At 37.4% G+C, this 9,127-nt stretch overlaps 1 non-coding gene across 1 annotated transcript; it reads right to left on the bottom strand.

Annotated features, from left to right (window-relative positions):
• Positions 1-8,788: 8,788 nt before the first annotated feature.
• On the bottom strand, positions 8,789-8,895 carry LOC113000826 (small nucleolar RNA R71). The gene has a single exon (XR_003266147.1). It is a non-coding gene; the product is annotated as a small nucleolar RNA R71 (small nucleolar RNA).
• Between the last annotated feature and the right edge of the window lie 232 nt (positions 8,896-9,127).

Below are 9,127 nucleotides of genomic sequence, written 5' to 3'. Positions count from 1 at the left end.
AGTTCTTCTCAACAAACCTCTAAACCTCTCCAATGCTTCACTCAGAGATTTATTAGGAAACTGATGAAATGAAGAGATTGCAGCTTTCCCTTCTGCAGTCTTAGACTCTGGGAAGTATTTCTTTAGGAACTTTTCAACAACTTCTTCCCAGGTTTTCAGACTGTTACCCTTGAATGAGTGGAGCCACCTCTTGGCTTCTCCTGCCAATGAGAATGAGAAAAGGTTGAGCCTTATAGCTTCGTCTGGTACACATCAATCTTAACAGTGTTGCATATTTCAATGAACATTGCCAAGTGTGCATAGGGGTCTTCATTATGTTATCCTTGAAATAAGTTCCCCTAAATTAAATGAATTAAGGAATGTGGGTAGTTGTTGTTGTTACCTTTCACTTCAGGACATGCAATGCTGGTGAAAAATTGTGGTACTGAACTACTTAAGTAATCCTCAAGGGTAATCCTCTTGTCATGCTCTTCTGCCATGGTAATGACTTCAGGTAATTGAGTGGCGGATTCCCTTGATGATGGTGAATCAGGTGATAATAAGTCAGAGAAATGAGTCTCCTCCTCAAGAATGGATACAACTGTTCTGTCTTGCAGAAGTTTCCTTCTTCTCTCAGCCCTGTTCCTTTGCAATGTAGCTTCAATTTCTAAGTCTAGAGGAACTAAATTGCCCGTGGGAGATCTATGCATATACAATACTAACAGAATAACGGTTATCCAGTTTAACAAGAGAAGACAAATAAGATCTAAGAACAAATATTCACAAAAACAATCAAAGAATAACAAATAAAGAATACACACCTAAAAACAAACTAACTTTCCAAATAAAAAGAAGGTCCCCAGCAACGACGCCAAAAACTTGTTCGCTTCCAGCAAGTGCACTGAATCGCACAAGTAGTATAAAACGGTAAGAATCGAGTATCGAACTCTCGGGGAACTTGTGTTATTTGGTAAGCTATTTCAGCAAATAGGTGTCTAGTGTGTAACGATAAGTATGAATATGAACAGATGTGTAAACAATTTGTGCAAAAAGAAATAAAATCACGCTAGAGAAATGATGTGTAAAAACAAGTAGAAAACATGTTGGCCTTCCTAATAGGTACCTGATGCTAAAAAGATATTCTCTATCTAACGATGCTCATGTGTTCCTATGGTGTCTCCTGAGATACTAAACCTCGATTCCTTATGATAGTTTAGCCTAATCATGATCAAGCATCATCCACAAATTCCTCTTATTGGACTTGTCATACCCTAATTTCGTCCGGGGACCATCTGTTTGTTGGGATGCGACCCTTGCTTGACTACTTCGAGGTAATTGACACCCATCGTTAGGCAATCCGTGAAGTTTCGCTACATGTCGGGAGTTGACACGAAGTGTTAATGTGCAATCCGTAAATTTCCGTAACATTCCAGAAGCCAAAGAAGGGATGATTGCGTAATCCGTAAGGTTTCGTGACATTACGAAAAGAAAACAAGTATCGTTATGTCATTCGTAAAGTTCCGTAACGTTATGGAAAAAGAATCAGCAAAAAAGGGGCAGAGGGGGTGTATTTAGTAAACAGGGGTGTACAAATAGCAATCAGGCCCACTTGGGCCTTCCAGGATCTTCCAACAGAAGGCGATGTCTTCTGGTGGAAGCAACCCAGCTCGCCTGGGCGAGTTGGGCAGCAACCACCTCCCTCTTTTCCCCTATAAATTGGGGGAGGAGGGCAAAACAAAAATGTTCAACTCTCCTGGTATCTGAGAATCACTTAAAATTAGTGAGAAAAATTGTTTCCATGAAGAAAATCTAAGTCGAGGCGCTTCCATAACGCTTCCGAGACGTGTCCGTGGGTGATTTCGCTAAGGTTTTCCATAGTTCTTCATCGTTCTTCGTTCGCTCTTCGTTGTTGTTCGGTCTTCAACCGGTAAGTTCCCAAAATTGAACCTTTCAATTCATTCTATGTGCCCTTAGTGGTCCCCACTTGTTTCGCGTGCTTTTATTTTTATTTCATTTACTTTTCGTACCCCCTTTTGACGTGCTTTAGTCATTTATTTAAATCACTTTCTCGCCAAATCAAAAAATAAAATAAATTTTCACCGATCATTTGAATTGTAACATCTTTTAATTTATGTTAGAATAAAATCCGACCGATCTTTCATGTTGTAACCACATTTAAAACCAAAAAGAGGCAAAATAATAATATAATAATAAAAAAATATATCTTTTAATAAAATAATAAAAAAAATCAATCGGACGTTTTTCTTTGGGATTTTCTTTCTTAATCGAATTGACTAATAACCAAAGTGAAACTAAGGCTAAAATCAATTCATAAACCAAGATTTTGTCATCATCTAAAAACCATTTTTTAAGGTCCAATGCCTTGAAATGGTCTTTTCCGCTTTTATTGGTTAAACGTGGATTTTTAAAAAAAGCCTAAAATCAACACGTAACCTCTTTCAAAAAAAAACAAGAGATCATTAATGGTCCAATGCCTTAATGTTTTCTCTCATTTCAAAAAGAATCAAAACATCGTTTAATGGTCCAGCGCCTTAAATGACCTTTTATTCAATCAAAATATATCTTGCAAAAAAGATAAAAACAATTTAACCAACGTTTAGTTCTCAAAGAACTACGTAGGTCTGATTTCCTTATCACAATTGAGGAATACGTAGGAGTAAGGGAAACACCCTTGTCGACCACAAAAAGATAAAAATATAAAAGGCACAAAAAGGTATAAAGACGTAAAAGGGAACATAAAACAAATTGAAGTCATGTTTGCACACTTGACTAAAGGTTGTCATCCCTTGTGACGGACGCGTGGGGTGCTAATACCTTCCTCGTGCGTAAATACAACTCCCGAACCTTTCACTTAAATTTCGTAGACCACGTCCTTTCCGGTTTTTTTCGACGTTTTCCTCAAATAAACGTTGGTGGCGACTCCTTGCATTTTCCTTTCTTGGAAGATGCACCCGTGAGTCTCGCGTCGCCCTCCCGCCGAAGGGTAGGTTGCGACAGGACTAAACTCAACCAAGACCGCACTAAGACACGCATACACAACTAAATTATGGCACCCCAATTCCTCGTGATAGTACGATAACTTAGCCATGTACTATCAAGGACTTTAGAATCATACCAGTTTCCACTGTTGAATGACCCTAACAAAGCATGCATCTACTTGATCAAGGTAAAAGCATACTGGAATGAAAAGCAAATAGCACAGAGAACACACAAAACATCATTAAATAGATAGAAATATATTTACATCAGGTTCCTACAAGGAAGATCCAACAGAGGATTTAGCTTTCCATAACCAGGAAGTCTTCTTTACAACAAAGAGAATAACAAGATGAAAGACTGCAAAAATACAAGTAGTGAGGATGTCTCCTTCACCTCTAGGATCTCACAATCACTCACAAACTCATCTTAAGCTTTCAAACTGGCTCTTGCTTCAAGCTCTAGTCTCTGCAGATCTTCACATAGCAAAATCTCTCAAAACTATTTGGAACTTGAACCTTTCTCTCTCCAGAATCTCTAGACATGCAAAGCTCTGAATCCCAGTCCAAACTCTCTCTCTAAAATATGATTTTAGGCTTAAATAAGTGGCCTTGTTCGTGCTCGTGCGCTTAGCGCAAGTATGGAACGCTTAGCAAACATTAGTGAATTTTTGCTTAGCGCGCTCTTCTCACTCAGCGGATGGACTGAAGCGGTGCGCTTAGCGAACTTGTACAGCTCATCTTCTTCCAGAGTCTTCCTTGCGCTTAGCCCATGAGTGTTGTGCTTAGCGGATGCTCGCTAAGCCAGCAGATTGGCTTGGCGAGAAGGTGAAAAACAACACTTCAAAACTTGCCTAATTAACCTAAAATATAGAGAAAAGGATTATTAAACACACAAAATAGAATTACTAAGTATTTATTAGCTATGTTTAACAAAAAGAACTTATAACACTACAAAATAACCATAAATTGGAGGAGTTTGATACAATTTACATAAGTTTTATACACAAAAGTTAGTCGTATTCACCGACTAACAAAAGGCACCGTACATGAGCCGCAAGCGAACCTAGGGGCAGATCAAAATTTCTCACCCGGCAGGTTGAAAACCTAAAAAGGCAGCCTAAGCTAAAATTAGGGTTAAAAGAAGAATAAAATAATAATAACAATTGGGGGTGTGTTATTAAGTTTTTGTCCCAAAATGAAAACTACAAAAAGGATCTAGTCAAGATTTGAAATGACACTTGGCCATGTTTCAATATCCCAAACACTAGTCTATCCTTTGCTACCCCCTCCGAGCCAAAGCATGTTGTTTTCAAAAAACAACAACAAAAAAGAAAAGGAACCCTGAGTGGGAACCACCGCTAAACCAGCGAGAAGAGCAATGCAAAACAACACATGTATGAAGCTGGGCAATAGTGAAAAGAAAAAGAAAATAAAATCCGCCAAAGGCGAGTGAAAAAAGAAAGACAATGATCTCCAAATTCTGCAAGAAAGGCACAAAAGGAGTTAGATTAATGTACAAGACAAAAGGAGTTAGAGCCCAACTCAAAAGTTGAAGTGAACAAAAGCTACAAGCAAGACGCTCTTGAGATTCTTACTCAATATAACCCTCAAACACTCTTTGAGCTTGTCCAATCCTTTCTTTTATAAGCCCTCTTACCCCTGATCACATTACGAGCGCAATAAAGCTCATATGGATCAAGGAATGACTAATTTGCTTTTAAGTTGGGATTCTAGAATGAAACTCGCGCATGCTTGTGATTGTTAAAAAAATATATAAAACAGAAAAAAAAAAAAAGAGAAACCCTTGAGGTTCACACTTGCACATTTGAGAAGAAATCTCATTCAACCAGGAGCTCACAGAAAATGCCCGAAGCCAATAGTGATAGTAGGGTACATCTGACGTTAGTCTCTCATGCAAGCTCTTTGGGATTCTTTTCAAATCCAAGGGGTAGCTTCGTCGTATAAATTCTTTCGTGATCAGCCCATGTCATCAAACTCCCAACGGGATCAACAGACTCATGGCATCACTCTATGACCTTAAATCAAGATAGTTTCACTTGGTCATATACCAAAGTGCAATGATCCATTGCCATCCTTCAATGGTGCATGCAATTGGTCCCAAGGCCAAAAGAGAGGGGGGAAACCCTAGGATCAATATTTCAAGTGATTAATTAAATGTCAAACGGCTCCACCACCGCCACTCCAAGATTTGTCAAGTAACTAAGTCAAATGGAACATACACTCTAAAGGAACTCCCCCAAGAGATTTGTAAAAAAAGGATAGGATGAGGTTGCATGAGTCATCACATCTTTCAAAAAAATAGTCAATATGTGTTTTCCACAAAAAAAATCAAATCAAAATCACAAAAATAGGAAAGAATGTCATGAACATGTACGACTTTCCATTGAATTGCATTGTTGCATACAAAGCCTGCATTTACTGCATTTCAAGACAAAGGTTGCATGCATCTGCATCCCTAAAAATCATGTTTATATTAAGTACATAGATTTCCTAAATCTAATGTCCAATCTTTTTAGTTTGGAATGAGAGGCCCTATCAAAGAGTCAATCTCTTGCTTTCTCATAAAGTTGAGCCCTTTGGTACTAGTACCTATTGGCTTCTTTTAGAGGACTCAAAGTCCTCGCCTTTCGAGGGCCCAAAGTCTGTTGGACAAGTGACCTCAATAACTTAAGAGGAGGTGAATTAAGTTTTAAAATTTCCCACTAACAAACTTTTAACCCTTTTCTAAATGATAGGCTCAAAATGCAGAAGAAGAAGAAGAAGAAGAAGCGACCAATTTAACAATGTTCTTTTAAATGCGCAAGACAAAGTAAACTGCAGTAAAATAACTAAGATAAGGGGAGAAAGAAATGCAAACTCAGTTTTATACTGGTTCGTCCACACCCTGTGCCTACGTCTAGTCCTCAAGTAACCCACTTGAGATTTCCACTAACTTTGTAAATCCCTTTACTATTTCTGAACCACCCAAGGATACCCTTCCTTTGTGTTCAGGAAACTTTACAAATCAAGAGACTCATTGTCTCTTGATTAACAATAGTTTGCTTTGAAGTACAGAAGAATGTTTCTCTCTCTTTTAGAGAAGAATGATACAAGTTGAAGAACTTAGAGGAATCTCTCTCTTTTAGAAATGATAATACAATTTGAAGTTTCTGGATGAACTCTCAATAGATTTGCAAGTGTTTTCCCAAGTGTTGTTAAGAGAGCATTTGGCAATGAAGTTCTCTTCAAATATCTCTCCCTTGCTTTTTGAAGTAAGACATACATATATATATGTGATGTGTCATCATTTCCTCATATTTCTTAACCCTTTTTGTCACCATTTTAATTACTGATTAGCATTAATTGTCAAATTAATTATGCAGTTTTATCATTTGGGCCTACTGGATTAATTTTGTGTTTTTAATTTAATTTAAGGAGAATTATAAACAATTGGGCTTGAATCCAGAATTGGGCTTGGACTTGAAGAGAGCAGACTATTTTATTCTACCAAATTTTATCTTATCTAGATTTTATCTTATCTAGATATTATTTAGATTTGATCTCATCTAGATATTATTTCATCTAGATCTTATCTTATCTTATCTTATCAAGATTTTATTTTATTTATGGGCTTGGATTTAAAACAGATTTGTAAGCTTTAGAGCTGAAAACTATATAACAGCACCAAGGTTCTACTTTAGGCTCTCTTCTCTCTCTCCTCTCCTTTTTTTTTCATTTTAGTTTTAGAGTGCTACTCTCAATTCGTTTTAGTTTCTTTTTCGTTTTGGAGAATAATTCTAGTTTTATTCGTTTCTACTACAATTTTCGTTTTCTATTGATTAATGGAAGGCTAAGTCTCTAGCGTTGTTTTCTCTTGAGGATCAAGCACAACTCTCTTTGAGGTCATATTATTACTATTAAATTCTGATCAGTTATTCCTCTTCACCAATTACTTTGTATTTGTTGCTATTAATTCATGCATGCTTAGTGCTTGATTAATTGTCTCTACGCTTAATTTACGTTCATGCTTAATGATCATTCATGATTAATTGGTGTATGTGTTGCTTAATCACATAATGAATGTCTCATGTTAAATTTCGCTTAGTAATTCAATTTAGGGTTGGATTAAGTGGTTGGAATGGTAAAGGATAAATTCTCGTAACTTAGGATAAGAGACTTGCTTGAGAATCAAGGGGAAGCAATGTGTTTTAATTCTGATATTTTCTAATTCAAATTTATTTGTTGTTTAATTTACAAAAGCAAACAACCCCCTCCAATTCGTTACTATTTTCCTACTATCTGTTATGAACGTTTGGTTGACCATTGCTCGTTGGGAGACGACCTAGGATCACTTCCTAGATACTGCATTTTTAATGTTTATTTGATTCGGGTATGGCCTCAATCAAATTTGGCGCCGTTGCCAGGGAGCAGTGTCCAAAGGTTCATAATAGCTAGTGATTTGTGTTTTATGTTTAGTTGTTTTATGCTTTCGTGTTGTGTTAGTGTCTTGTTATTTTGTTTAGTGTGGTGTTTTGTTTTAGTTTTTCTGTTCAGCGCTTCCCCTGTTTCAGTTTTTGTGTTTTGCTATGAATAGTGCTTTGCGACGGATTTAGAGACCACTTTTGCTGACCTGGAAACAGAGTAGTAGTGCAAATCCCTTAGCGACTGAATTAGTGACTGCTGCTGACAATTTGATTGGCGATTTTTATTTTGATAGTTAGGGTTTTTATTTTTGGCTTAATTTTGGTGTGGTAGGTTCTTTTGACTCATATTTTGTGTGAAAAATGCCAGGAATACTTGGTGTGGCCAGATTTGAGAGATTCAAAAAAATTTGAGAACTTGTGTTTAGCAAAACTTCAAACGGCCATAACTTTTGCTCCGGGTATCAGAATGACTATTATTATATATGTATTTGGGGTAGAAAAAAATTTCCCATACTGTGCCAGCCTGGTGATGGCTGAATGAGGTCTCTAGCTAGCCAAAATCGCCTGTTTATTAGTTTTTTATTTTTTATTTTTCAAGTTTTATTGTTTTATTTTTCTAAACTTTCCTTAGGTAGTTTCCATAGTTAGACTTTGCATTTTTGCCTGAACATTTTTGTGCCATCTTTTCATGATTTTAGGGTGTTGCTCACAAAATTTCAAGTCATTTGGATATCATTTGAGGGTAGTTGTAGTTCAAACCTACACTGTTACTTGCATAAGAAGGCAACTAGTTGTGCATGCTGAATGTAGTGTATGACTAGAGGCAACCCATCTGACTTACAACCCTTTGATCTTGAGATAGATAGGACATTTCATAGATTAGTTAGGCATCATTTTGTACCTTTTGAGCATCCTGAGCATGCTGTTATTGGTGAGTCTGAGCATTCTGTGGTTGGTAATTTTGAACATCCTGATTTTGAGCATTATAGTTTTGAACATTCTGAGAACATGGCAGAACCTCCACCCCGTGAGAGGACTCTAAGGGAAATGGTTGCACCTGATTTCACCTACGAAAGCTTGTGCATCCAATACCCAGATGAGGATGTCCCATATGTTCTTAAAACTGGACTGATTCATTTGCTTCCAAAGTTTCATGGCCTTACAGGTGAAGACCTGCACAAACATCTGAAAGAATTTCTTATTGTCTGCTCCACCATGAAACCCCCAGATGTCTAGGAGGATCACATATTTTTTAAGGCTTTTCCTCATTCTTTAGAGGGAGTGGCAAAGGACTGACTATATTACCTCACTTTAAGGTCCATCACGAGCTGGGATGACCTCAAGAGAGCATTCTTAGAAAACATTTTCCCTGCTTCTAGGACCACGACCATCAGAAAAGATATTTCAGGCATTAGGCAACTCAGTGGAGAGAGCCTATATGAATACTGGGAGAGATTTAAAAAACTATGTGCGAGTTGCCCTCACCACCAGATTTCTGAGCAGCTTCTTCTCCAATATTTTTATGAAGGACTCAGTAACATGGAGATAAGTATGATAGATGCTGCCAGTGGTGGAGCCCTTGGAGACATAACCCCTGCTGAAGCCAAAAATTTAATTGAGAAGATGGCTTCCAACTCCCAGCAATTTAGTGCCCGAAATGATGTTATTGTCATTAGAGGAGTGCATGAAGTAGCCACGAATTCATCTTCATCAGATGAGACTAAG

The sequence above is a fragment of the Glycine max genome, chromosome 20 (assembly GCF_000004515.6).
Source record: "Glycine max cultivar Williams 82 chromosome 20, Glycine_max_v4.0, whole genome shotgun sequence".
In the NCBI taxonomy this organism is placed as follows: domain Eukaryota; kingdom Viridiplantae; phylum Streptophyta; class Magnoliopsida; order Fabales; family Fabaceae; genus Glycine; species Glycine max.
This window is presented reverse-complemented; position numbering and strand designations above follow the sequence as displayed.